The following is a 15,035-nucleotide window of genomic DNA, read 5'->3' as shown; positions in this document are numbered from 1 at the left end:
TGACATAATAACTTTATTATACTAACAAATCATTTTTTACCCTTTAAGATCACTTTTTATCCAATAAATTAAAAATTATTCGAGACAACTAAAAAATAGACAAATTTAACCAAATATTAAAAAATTACATTTTTTTGTTAGATATTTTAATTTAATTTTTTTATGAAATCTTCATTAATTTTATTTTTCTAAATCTATTTTTCACGTAATTTTTAATAGATTTAGTTAAAATAAGAATAACTTCATTTTCATGATAAATACCATAATACTTTAGAAATGATATTTCTTAATGATAATTTAATTCATTAATACTTAGGTTTTTTTTTTTTTTTCATTAATTTCGAATTTTTCATAAAAAATTAACTTTATTAATAACTAATAATTTTTAATATATTATTAATAATTATAGATTAATTATAATTTAATTCTTATATAAATAAAATATTAATATTTTAATGTTAAATTAATTATTAATAATTTATAATCTTTATATATATATATTATAAATATTATTCATATATAAAATATTTATTAATATAGAAATTCTCGAAATTCACCGTCGTTTTTATATACTGATTTACTTTATATATTCTTTCTCTTTTTTTCGGGAGTACTATTATATATCCCTTAAGATACCAATATTAAATCGGTTTTTATATATTTAAAAATGTTCATTTTAACTATTTAATTAAAATTAGCACCTAGAATATTACTAATGGTACTATCCAATGTAAGATATATTTCGCCCTTATATATAAATAATTATATATCAATAAGTAATTATTAATTATTAAATATTATAGATATATATAAATAAATTCTTTAATTAAAAAGGCATAGGGTCCAAGAGAAAAACCCTATTAAAAGACAAAATTTAAATTAATACTGCTAATAAAGTATCGATTTTAGGCCATTTTTTTTTGCCCAAATTTTGACCTGAAAAATGCAAAAAATTGCAAAATTTTGCATTTTTTTCGTTTTTTTTTGAAATTTTTCAAAAAATTTGATCTTTAAAATTGACATTATTGTCTAAAAAACAATTATAACACTTGGATATAAAAACCAATGTATGAGGAAATTCCTATTAGGGCGCCTGAAGAAAGGATCATTTTGATGAGATGAAACATGTGCAACCCACCCCTAGTTCCATCCCCGAAATTTTTGAAAAAAATGCCAAATTTCGTGAAATTTGATGAAATTTGTAAAAATCTTCGGATTTCAAAATTTTACAGGGATCGATTATTTTTTATGTGAAAAAAGGATTTATCATAAAATTTCTTTTTCCAAACTATTTTGTTAGAAAAATCAACTTTTAGAAAAAATTCTTCTTCTAGTCTAACAGAAAATTTATTTTATAGAAAATTTAAACCTTTTCTGTGAAAATAAAATTGAAAGAATAATTTTTAATTACAAAATTTTTTGATTTTTAAATATAAATCCATTTATTCAAATTTTCGTAAATTGAATTCTATTGATCCCCTCCCAATAGAATTCTAATACAAATTTATAAATGAGGTAATATTTAAAAATTTTTAAAATTTAAAAGTCAATTTCTTAGTTAATCAAAATCAAAAACTAATAATTTTAAAAACTTAAACGTTGATTGTTGGACTTAGCCTCAGGATTGGTTTAGAATGTTGAAATTGATCCTGAAGTAGGACGACCAAAATCAATTCAAATTTATCGGATTAGGAATTGATTGTTGGACTTAGCCTCAGGATTGGTTTAGAATGTTGAAATTGATCCTGAAGTAGGACGACCAAAATCAATTCAAATTTATCGGATTAGGAATTGATTGTTGGACTTAGCCTCAGGATTGGTTTAGAATGTTGAAATTGATCCTGAAGTAGGACGACCAAAATCAATTCAAATTTATCGGGTTTGGTATTGATTGTTGGACTTAGCCTCAGGATTGGTTTAGAATGTTGAAATTGATCCTGAAGTAGGACGACCAAAATCAATTCAAATTTATCGGGTTTGGTGTTGATTGTTGGACTTAGCCTCAGGATTGGTTTAGAATGTTGAAATTGATCCTGAAGAAGGACACCAAAATCAATTCAAATTTATCGGGTTTGGTGTTGATTGTTGGACTTAGCCTCAGGATTGGTTTAGAATGTTGATATTGATCCTGAAGAAGGACGACCAAAATCAATTCAAATTTATCGGGTTTGGTATTGATTGTTGGACTTAGCCTCAGGATTGGTTTAGAATGTTGAAATTGATCCTGAAGAAGGACACCAAAATCAATTCAAATTTATCGGGTTTGGTGTTGATTGTTGGACTTAGCCTCAGGATTGGTTTAGAATGTTGGAATTGATCCTGAAGAAGGACACCAAAATCAATTCAAATTTATTGGATTTGGTATTGATTGTTGGACTTAGCCTCAGGATTGGTTTAGAATGTTGAAATTGATCCTGAAGTAGGACGACCAAAATCAATTCAAATTTATCGGGTTTGGTGTTGATTGTTGGACTTAGCCTCAGGATTGGTTTAGAATGTTGAAATTGATCCTGAAGTAGGACGACCAAAATCAATTCAAATTTATCGGGTTTGGTATTGATTGTTGGACTTAGCCTCAGGATTGGTTTAGAATGTTGAAATTGATCCTGAAGAAGGACGACCAAAATCAATTCAAATTTATCGGGTTTGGTATTGATTGTTGGACTTAGCCTCAGGATTGGTTTAGAATGTTGAAAATGATCCTTCTTTTGGTTGATTATTAAATTTGTCATTTAAAATTGGAATATCATTCCAAGACAAAAATAAACTAAATATATCATATAGATATATTATTGTGAAGGATTAGACACAACAGTTGTCAAATTATTTGATTTATATTATATTTTCATTATAAAAAAAGATTAATTCTTATAAATACTTAAAAAATATTTTAATTTACCTCAATATCTTCAATATTGCGCTCTATTAAGCTATTTGAGTAAAATATATAAATCAATAACAAAATAATCCGAATTAAAAATATTATTATATAAATCTTTAAACTATTTTCAAAAATATACTGAAATAAAACAGAAATTTTTTTAAAAAATTTAAATAAACCCTGGCTTCCTAAGAACTCTGATCAACCTTAATCTAAAAATTTATAATTTAGTATTCCTAAATTAATAAAAAAATAATTTATTCCAAAAGTTGAAATATAAGGCAAATTCCATATAAATACTAAAAAAATTAAAATTTTTATTAAATTAGAAAAAATTAAATTATAATTTGATTTTAATAAAGATATCTCAAAACCTATAATTACCCCAATTATTACTATAATTAAAATTAAAATTTTCATAAAAAAAGGTAATACAACTAAATTAATATCCTTAAATATAAATCATATAAGAACCGTTCCTGAAAATAATACAATAATAAATATAAATCCTATTCTATAAACTATTTCATCTCTTAATTCTTCAGTTCTATTTATTCTAAACCCACAATAATCTGTTAATATTGAATAATTTAATAAACGCACTGTATAAGAAACTGTTAATGTTAAAGAAATTAATATAATTAAATAAATTAAAATATTTAATCTTAACATAGAATAAACCTCTATAATTAAATCTTTTGAGTAAAATCCAGAAAAAAAAGGAATCCCACATAATGATAGATTTCTTACATTAAAATATATTACAGTTATAGGAGTTTTATAAACTAAACCCCCTATAAAACGAATATCTTGACATTCTCCTATTAAATGAATAAAATTACCTGCACATATAAATAATAAAGCTTTAAATAAAGCATGAATTAATAAATGAAAAAAAGCTAATTCATATAAACCTAATCTTAAAATAGTAACTATTAAACCTAACTGACTTAAAGTTGATAAAGCAATAATTTTTTTTAAATCATATTCAAAATTAGCCGCTGAACCTGAAATTAATATTGTTATCAATCCAATGAATATTAACACAAAAGAATAATTTTCCAATAATAAATGAAATCGAATTAATAAATAAACCCCTGCTGTTACTAAAGTTGAAGAATGTACTAATGCTGAAACAGGAGTAGGAGCAGCTATAGCTGCTGGTAATCAAGCTGAAAAAGGAATTTGTGCACTTTTAGTTAAAGCAGCAATAATAATTAACAAACCTACAATTATTATTCTTTTATCTCTATAATAATAATCAATATATAATATAAAATTCCATCTTCCAAAATTTATTATCCAAGCAATAGAAATTATTGATATCGCGTCTCCTACTCGATTAGATAAAGCTGTTAATATACCAGCTGAATAAGATTTTACATTTTGATAATAAATCACTAAACAATAAGAAACTAATCCTAACCCATCTCAACCCAATAAAATTGAAATTAAATTTGGACTTAAAATTATTAATAATATAGAAAGAACAAATATAAAAACTAATATGATAAAACGATTAATAGATAAATCCTTAGATATATAAGATTTTCTATAAAAAATTACTATTGTAGAAATAAATAAAACAAAAGAAACAAATAATAAGGATATTCAATCTAAAAGAATTAATATTTCTACTTCTATTGAATTTAAACTAAAAATTCTTCACTCAATAAAATAAACCTTTCCTGTATTAAGTAAAAATAATCAAAAATAAAAAAAAAAAAAAAAAACCTAAGTATTAATCTAGAAAAAATTACACAAAAAGATATTACTTAAAGTTAAAGTAACTTCATTGACTCCACAAATCAATATTTTATATAAACTATTTAAGTATAAGAAAAATAAATCTCTTTTTAATAAAATTAAATTTAAAGGAACCCAATGCATTAATAATAAAATTAATTCTCGATAAGAAATTAATTCAAAAAAATATAATCTTCTGTAAAATTTTCCATGTTGACTAAAAGAATATAAATACAAACTATATGAAGCTCTCAAAAAAGTTATAATTATTAATATAAATATACAAATATGAGAATAATTAATTAAACTATTAATTAACAAGATTTCTCTTAACAAATTTAAAGAAGGAGGTGCAGCTATATTTCTAATTACTAACAAAAATCACCATAAAGATAAAAAAGGTACAATATTAATTAAACCTTTATTAATAAAAATGCTTCGACTAACAATACGTTCATAATTTATATTTACTAAAACAAATAATCCTGAAGAGCAACAACCATGAGCTAATATTATTATTACAGATCCAGTAATTCCTCAAGAATTAAATGTTAATAAACCTGACAATAAAAGTCCTATATGAACAACTGAAGAATAAGCAATTAAAGATTTTATATCTCTTTGACGTAAACAACTTAAAGAAACTAAAATCCCTCCTATTAAAGATAAATTAATTGAAAAAAAATTAACCTTAACTCCTAAATATATAAATATAATTAAAAACCGAATAAGTCCGTATCTTCCTAACTTTAATATCACTCCTGCTAATATTATAGACCCAGCAACTGAAGCTTCTACATGTGCTTTAGGCAATCATAAATGAAATAAAAATATCGGTATTTCAACTAAAAATACTATTATTATTATAAAATATAAAATAAAACTAAATAAATTTACATTAATATAAGTCAAATCTAATGTTTTAAACTTTGAATAATAAATAAGAATAAATAATATTATTGGTAAAGAAGCTATAATTGTATAAAAAAATATATATATATCAGCTTGAATACGTTCAGGCTGATATCCTCAACCTAAAATTAAAATCAAAATTGGAATCAACCTAGCCTCAAAAAATATGTAAAATAAAAATATATTTATAGAAGTAAAAGTTAATAATAAAAAAAGCAATAATAATAATAATAAAATACTAAATAACTCACTAAAATCTTTTAAATTGAAAAGTTTTTCTCTAGCTATAAATATTAAAAAAGAAATTCAAAACCTTAATAATAACAAAAAATATGATAAAAAATCTATACCTATAAAAAAATTTAATGAACTAAAAAATAAAAAAGAAATTTTTGAAAAGAATCAAATTCTTATTAAAATTAAATAATTCTTAATTAATCAAAATTTATTTAAAAAACATAAATGAATCATAAATACTAATATTATTACTATTATCATAAAATATTTAATGAATTAAAATAATCATTTCCATAAGAACGAATTATTGACACTAATAAAGATAATCCCAAAACTCTTTCACAAACACTTATAGTTAAAAAAACTACTACAAAATAAAATTCATAACTAAAATAAAATAAATAAAAATATATTATTATAAATAAAGTTAAAATTACTAATTCTAATCTAAGCAATGTTATTAATAAATGTTTTCGATTAATAAAAAAATTTAAAATTCTAAAAATAAACATACTTAAAAAAATTATTTCCATATTTTAATAATTTAATAAAAATACTGGTCTTGTAAACCAGCTTTAAGATTTAATCTTTTAAAATATCAGAGGAAAACAAATATATCTTTAATCTCCAAAATTAATATTTTTTATTAAACTACCCTCTGAAATCTTAATTTTAACATTTTTAACTTTTTTAGCAATTTTCCTTACCCACCCACTATCTTTAGGACTACTTATTTTAACTTATACTATTATAACTTGTATTATTATAGGATTAATAAGATCAAACTTTTGATTTTCATATATTTTAATATTAATTATAATTGGTGGTTTACTAATTTTATTTATTTATATAACAAGAACTGCCTCTAATGAAAAATTTAAATTTAATAAATATATTCTATTAATTATAATTAGATTATTTATAATTACTATATTTATAAATAATATAAATCTATATTTAATAAATCAAAATATTAATAATGAAATTTTACATAAAATAGATTTAATTAGAAATTTTTATTTGAATTTAAATAAATTTTCAAATTACCCAAATTCTAACATATTTTTAATTTTGATTTTTCATTTATTAATTTCAATAATTGCAGTTGTAAAAATTACTAAAGTAAAATTTGGACCGTTACGTCAATTTAAATATGAAAATACCAATACGAAAAATTAATTCTTTAACGAAAATTATTAACAATTCTTTAATCGACCTACCTACACCAAGAAATATTTCATATTTATGAAATTTTGGATCTTTATTAGGCTTATGTTTAATAATACAAATTATTACAGGATTATTTTTATCTATACATTATTGTGCTAACGTAGATTTAGCTTTTAATAGAGTAACTCATATTTGTCGAGACGTAAATATAGGATGATTAATACGAACAATTCATGCAAATGGGGCCTCTTTATTTTTTATATGTTTATACTTACATATTAGGCGAGGCTTATATTTTGGTTCTTACAAACTTACAGAAACTTGAATGACAGGAACTACTATTTTGTTTATATCTATAGCTACAGCCTTTTTAGGTTATGTTCTTTCCTGAGGGCAAATATCTTTTTGAGGAGCAACTGTAATTACTAATTTAGTTTCTGCAATCCCTTACCTAGGAAATTCTATCGTTATTTGACTATGAGGAGCTTTTGCTGTTGACAATGCTACACTAAACCGATTTTATTCATTTCATTTTATCTTACCTTTTATTATTTCAGCTTTAATTATAATTCATTTACTATTTTTACATAACTCTGGCTCTAGTAATCCTTTAGGATCTAATTCTAATTTAGATAAAATTAGTTTTCATCCATATTTCTCCTTTGAAGATATTTTAGGTTTTCTCATTATAATATTTTTTATTTTAAATATTATTATTCTATATCCTTATATATTAAGAGATCCTGATAATTTTATTCCAGCTAATCCTCTTTCCACCCCTCCTCATATTCAACCAGAATGATATTTTTTATTTGCTTATGCAATTCTTCGTTCTATTCCCAATAAACTTGGGGGTGTAATTGCTTTAGTAATATCAATTGCAATTCTTTATTTTATACCCTTTATTAATTTCAAAATAATGAAAAGAAACAGCTTTTATTATATTAATAAAATTATATTTTGAAATTTTATCGTTACAGTTATAATTTTAACATGAATCGGAGCTAAACCAGTTGAAGATCCTTTTATTTTCATAGGACAAATTTTTACCTTAATCTATTTCGTATACTTTATATTAAACTCAATTATTTATAAAATTTGAGACTGATGAATATTTAATTAATCAATGAGCTTGAAAAGCATATATTTTGAAAATATAAGAAAGAATTTAAATTTCTATTGATTTATACAAAATTTAATTAACTATATAATTAATACCATAAATAATAATCTTAATCTAAAATTTAATATAAGTATATTTAAAGAAACAGGCAAAAAAACCTTTCAAGATAAATATATTAATTTATCATATCGATAACGAGGTAAAGTCCCTCGAACCCAAATTCATATAAAAGAAAAAAATAATAATTTTAAAAAAAATATAATAGAATAAAAATCTCCTCCTATAAAAATCAACCTTCTTATTATTCTTATAAAAATAATATTAGAATATTCATCCATAAAAATAAAAGCAAATCCAAAACTTCTATATTCAACATTAAACCCTGAAACTAACTCTGATTCACCCTCAGAAAAATCAAAAGGAGTTCGATTAGTTTCAGCTAATCTTGAGATAAATCATATTATTCTAAGAGGAAAATCAAATATAACAAATCAAACATATTTTTGATAAAAAATAAAATCTATTAAATTTAAAGATATAATTAACACTAAAAATGATAATAAAATTAAAAATATTCTTACTTCATAAGAAATTACTTGAGCAACTGAACGAAGCCTTCCTAATAAAGAATAAATCGAATTTGAAGATCAACCCGATAATATAATTGTATACACATTAAAACGAGAAATTACAGAAAAAAACAATACAGAAAAATTAAACTTAAATAAATAACAATAAAAAGGTATTATAATTCATAATATTAATGCTAAAATTAAATTAAAAACTGGTGATATAATATAAATTAAAATATTCGCCATATAAGGAAAAATTATTTCTTTTCTAAATAATTTAATTGCATCACTAAAAGGCTGTAAAATTCCTAAATAACCTACTTTATTAGGACCTTTTCGAATTTGAATATACCCTAATAACTTCCGTTCTAATAAAGTTAAAAAAGCTACTCTAACTAAAATACAAATAATTATTAAAATAAAAATTATCAAAATTAAAATTATATCAATTATTATTTGTATAAAATACTTATAAAGATTCTAAATCTAACGCACTAATCTGCCAAAATAATAATTTTATTCATTTATAAAATTTTAAATCATAAACTTGGTCCTTTCGTACTAAAATTTATTAAATTATTGAAGATAGAAACCAACCTGGCTTACACCGGTTTAAACTCAGATCATGTAAAGTTTAAATGGTCGAACAGACCAAATATTTAAGCTTCTACACCTAAATTTAACTTTAATCCAACATCGAGGTCGCAATCTTTTCTTTCGATTTGAACTCTAAAAAAAAATAACGCTGTTATCCCTAAGGTCATTTATTCTTTTAATCATAAAAATGGATCAATTTTTCATAAATTAATGGTTAAAGTTAAAAAAGTTAATCTAATTTTTTTATCACCCCAATCAAATTTAATAAAAATTTTAAGTTTTATAATTCTTTAAATTAAAAATCTTTTATAAATTAAACTCTATAGGGTCTTCTCGTCTTTAAAAAAAATTTAAGCTTTTTAACTTAAAAATAAAATTTTTAAATAATAAAATTCAGAAAGTTATCTTCTCATCAAACCATTCATACAAGCTTTCAATTAAAAAACTAATGATTATGCTACCTTTGCACAGTCAAAATACTGCGGCCCTTCAAATTTTATTCAGTGGGCAGGTCCTACTTTAAATTATAATCAAAAAGAGATGTTTTTATTAAACAGGTGAAAGATATTTTTGCCTAATTACTTAATTATACCTTTCGTAATTACTTATATTGTTACAAAATAATTAATACTAATTTTATCATTATTTCAATATAATTTTTATTATTAAATTTACTTTGATAAAAAAATTAAATTAATATATAAATATTTTCAATTAAATAACAAATTTTAACAAACTTCAAATAGTAAAAATTTCTAATTCTATAAATTATTAATTTATAATATTTGATTATAATAATTTAATTTTAAGCTCATCCCTAAAACTATTAAAATAAAAATTCAAAAAATTAAAAATTAAATTTTTATAATTTTTATAATGAATTAAATTCTTTTCTTAAAAAACTAGATATATTTAAAAACGAATAACGTTTTACTACTATATAATTATTATAAATATTTATTAAACAATAATATTTATAACTATATAGCTCTTTTAAATTCGAGATAAATATATAAATATTAAATTTTTAATAAACCCTGATACACAAGGTACACAATATTGTTTCTTTTATAAATTTATATAATTTTCCTTTTCAGTACTATTAATTTATCATAAAATAAAATTTTTCTTAATCTAATAAAAATACTAATTCTTTAATAAAATTATATATATCTATATATATATATATATATATATATATGTATTAATTGAATAAATTTTAAAATTCAATTTAAATTATTAATTATCTTCTTAATGTAAATAAGATGCTTATTCAAGCTCTAAACTGACATTCTAGAATCACTTTCCAGTAGATCTACTGTTACGACTTATTCCATATTAGATGAAAGCGACGGGCAATATGTGCATATTTTAGTACTAAATCATTAAAAATAAGAATATTTGATTACAATCAAATCCAATTTCATAAAACTTTTAAAATATATAAATCCATAAATATAATTTAATGTAACCCATTTCTACTTTAATATAAACTTCACCTTGATCTGATTTAAATTTTTAAAAAATCTCTAAATATTAATTTCTAAAAAAATATTTAACAACGACGATATAAAAGTTTCTAATTAAAGTTATTTTAATCGTGGATTATCGTTTATAGAACAGGTTCCTCTGAAAAGTAAAAATACCGCCAAATCATTTAGCTTTAAAGAACTTAACTATTAATCACTTAACTTTATAATTTACTTAATTAATAATAGGGTATCTAATCCTAGTTTATTATAATAATTTCTTAACCTCATAAAAACACAATTAAAAATATTAATAAATTAAAATTTCACCTTAAAACTTAAAATTTCTTTTTTAATTTTTAATTCTATTAATTAAAGCTAATAAATATATATTACATTTTTTGTATAACCGCTGCTGCTGGCACAAAAATTGCAAATACTAAATCTTATCACTAATTCTAAATTTTTTTAATAATTAAAAATATACACTACTAATTTATTAAATTTAAAACAATATTCATATAAATCTTGAATGAATATATATATCTAATACCATAATCAAATATCTAATTAACTTAAACTCAAAAAAGACTACATTTAGTTAAAATTTATTTTAAACAAAAAAAAATTAACTTAATTTAGAAATGATTATAATTAAATTAAATTTAAAAAATTAAATTATTAAAACTATAATTTTAAAAACTTTATGTTAACAAATCTTTGTAACTTCCTCCCGTCAAAAACGTCCCCTTAGATAATAACCAAACCTTAAACTTTTTAACTCTAAATTAAAAAATTTTCCCCCAAGGATTTACAAGTTATACCCTTAAATTTAGTGCTACCCTACTCACTAAATCCAATACTAAACAATTTAAATTGTAACAATTCTTATTGCTGACTGTTATAGCTTTATTCAAATTTAATTTTAATGAAATAAATTTTATAATAAGCTGAAGCCTACCAAATATCAGAAATATTTTAAATTATCAGATTTAAAAAATTCTTGATAAATACAATAATTTTAAAAAAATAAATTATAATTTTAAAAACTTTATGTTAACAAATCTTTGTAACTTCCTTTCGTCAAAAACGTCCCCTTAGATAATAACCAAACCTTAAACTTTTTAACTCTAAATTAAAAAATTTTCCCCCAAGGATTTACAAGTTATACCCTCAAATTTAGTGCTACCCTACTCACTAAATCCAATTAAAACAATTTAAATTGTAACAATTCTTATTGCTGACTGTTATAGCTTTATTCAAATTTAATTTTAATGAAATAAATTTTATAATAAACTGAAGCCTACCAAATATCAAAAATATTTTAAATTATCAGATTTAAAAAATTCTTGATAAATACAATAATTTTAAAAAAATAAATTATAATTTTGAAAACTTTATGTTAACAAATCTTTGTAACTTCCTCTCGTCAAAAACGTCCCCTTAGATAATAACCAAACCTTAAACTTTTTAACTCTAAATTAAAAAATTTTCCCCCAAGGATTTACAAGTTATACCCTTAAATTTAGTGCTACCCTACTCACTAAATCCAATTAAAACAATTTAAATTGTAACAATTCTTATTGCTGACTGTTATAGCTTTATTCAAATTTAATTTTTATGAAATAAATTTTATAATAAACTGAAGCCTACCAAATATCAAAAATATTTTAAATTATCAGATTTAAAAAATTCTTGATAAATACAATAATTTTAAAAAAATAAATTATAATTTTAAAAACTTTATGTTAACAAATCTTTGTAACTTCCTTTCGTCAAAAACGTCCCCTTAGATAATAACCAAACCTTAAACTTTTTAACTCTAAATCAAAAAATTTTCCCCCAAGGATTTACAAGTTATACCCTTAAATTTAGTGCTACCCTACTCACTAAATCCAATACTAAACAATTTAAATTGTAACAATTCTTATTGCCGACTGTTATAGCTTTATTCAAATTTAATTTCAATAAAATAAATTTTGTAATAAACTGAAGCCTACCAAATATCAAAAATTTTTTAAATTATCGGATTTAAAAAATTCGTGATAAATACAATAATTTTAAAAAAATAAATTATAATTTTAAAAACTTTATGTTAACAAATCTTTGTAACTTCCTCCCGTCAAAAACGTCCCCTTAGATAATAACCAAACCTTAAACTTTTTAACTCTAAATTAAAAAATTTTCCCCCAAGGATTTACAAGTTATACCCTTAAATTTAGTGCTACCCTACTCACTAAATCCAATACTAAACAATTTAAATTGTAACAATTCTTATTGCCGACTGTTATAGCTTTATTCAAATTTAATTTTAATAAAATAAATTTTGTAATAAGCTGAAGCCTACCAAATATCAAAAATATTTTGAATTATCGGATTTAAAAAATTCTTGATAAATACAATAATTTTAAAAATAATAAATTATAATTTTATTATTAAATAAAATAATCAAAAATTAAATTTTTTAAAATTCGAAATAAATTTAATTTTAAATTTATTAATTTTGTTCCCCCCGAAACTAAACATTTACAATTTTTATTAAAATATTTAAATTAATCTATTCTAAAAATTTTCAAAATTATATAAAAATCAAATTTATGAAAAATGAAAAAAAAAATTCCTTCCCTAATCATCAAAATTTTCAAAAATCCATAAATTTTGCAAATTTTTAACAATTTTTCACAAAATTTTCAAACGAAATAACTTTATTACACTAACAAATAATTTTTTCAAAAAAAATTGTTAGATAATTTCCATATCACAATTTTTTAAAATTATTTAAATTAAAATTTCTAACAAAAAAAAATAGATTTTTTTTTTATGAGCGATTTCCTTTTAAGCATTTATATAAAATTTTCAAAAATTACTCGAATTTTATGAAAATCCTAAATTTTATACATAATTTTTTTAACTATGTACTAATTAAACTTAAAATAATTATAATTTTAATCAAAATATTGACATAATAACTTTATTATACTAACAAATCATTTTTTACCCTTTAAGATCACTTTTTATCCAATAAATTAAAAATTATTCGAGACAACTAAAAAATAGACAAATTTAACCAAATATTAAAAAATTACATTTTTTTGTTAGATATTTTAATTTAATTTTTTTATGAAATCTTCATTAATTTTATTTTTCTAAATCTATTTTTCACGTAATTTTTAATAGATTTAGTTAAAATAAGAATAACTTCATTTTCATGATAAATACCATAATACTTTAGAAATGATATTTCTTAATGATAATTTAATTCATTAATACTTAGGTTTTTTTTTTTTTTTCATTAATTTCGAATTTTTCATAAAAAATTAACTTTATTAATAACTAATAATTTTTAATATATTATTAATAATTATAGATTAATTATAATTTAATTCTTATATAAATAAAATATTAATATTTTAATGTTAAATTAATTATTAATAATTTATAATCTTTATATATATATATTATAAATATTATTTATATATAAAATATTTATTAATATAGAAATTCTCGAAATTCACCGTCGTTTTTATATACTGATTTACTTTATATATTCTTTCTCTTTTTTTCGGGAGTACTATTATATATCCCTTAAGATACCAATATTAAATCGGTTTTTATATATTTAAAAATGTTCATTTTAACTATTTAATTAAAATTAGCACCTAGAATATTACTAATGGTACTATCCAATGTAAGATATATTTCGCCCTTATATATAAATAATTATATATCAATAAGTAATTATTAATTATTAAATATTATAGATATATATAAATAAATTCTTTAATTAAAAAGGCATAGGGTCCAAGAGAAAAACCCTATTAAAAGACAAAATTTAAATTAATACTGCTAATAAAGTATCGATTTTAGGCCATTTTTTTTTGCCCAAATTTTGACCTGAAAAATGCAAAAAATTGCAAAATTTTGCATTTTTTTCGTTTTTTTTTGAAATTTTTCAAAAAATTTGATCTTTAAAATTGACATTATTGTCTAAAAAACAATTATAACACTTGGATATAAAAACCAATGTATGAGGAAATTCCTATTAGGGCGCCTGAAGAAAGGATCATTTTGATGAGATGAAACATGTGCAACCCACCCCTAGTTCCATCCCCGAAATTTTTGAAAAAAATGCCAAATTTCGTGAAATTTGATGAAATTTGTAAAAATCTTCGGATTTCAAAATTTTACAGGGATCGATTATTTTTTATGTGAAAAAAGGATTTATCATAAAATTTCTTTTTCCAAACTATTTTGTTAGAAAAATCAACTTTTAGAAAAAATTCTTCTTCTAGTCTAACAGAAAATTTATTTTATAGAAAATTTAAACC

At 21.0% G+C, this 15,035-nt stretch overlaps 1 pseudogene; it reads right to left on the bottom strand.

Annotated features, from left to right (window-relative positions):
• Positions 1–3,289: 3,289 nt before the first annotated feature.
• LOC123685790 lies at positions 3,290–4,462 on the bottom strand (annotated as a pseudogene).
• Positions 4,463–15,035: the final 10,573 nt, after the last annotated feature.

Source organism: Harmonia axyridis, chromosome X, assembly GCF_914767665.1.
Source record: "Harmonia axyridis chromosome X, icHarAxyr1.1, whole genome shotgun sequence".
Lineage (NCBI taxonomy): Eukaryota > Metazoa > Arthropoda > Insecta > Coleoptera > Coccinellidae > Harmonia > Harmonia axyridis.
The sequence above is the reverse complement of the archived record's forward strand: the minus strand, read 5'-3'. Positions and strand labels throughout refer to the sequence as shown.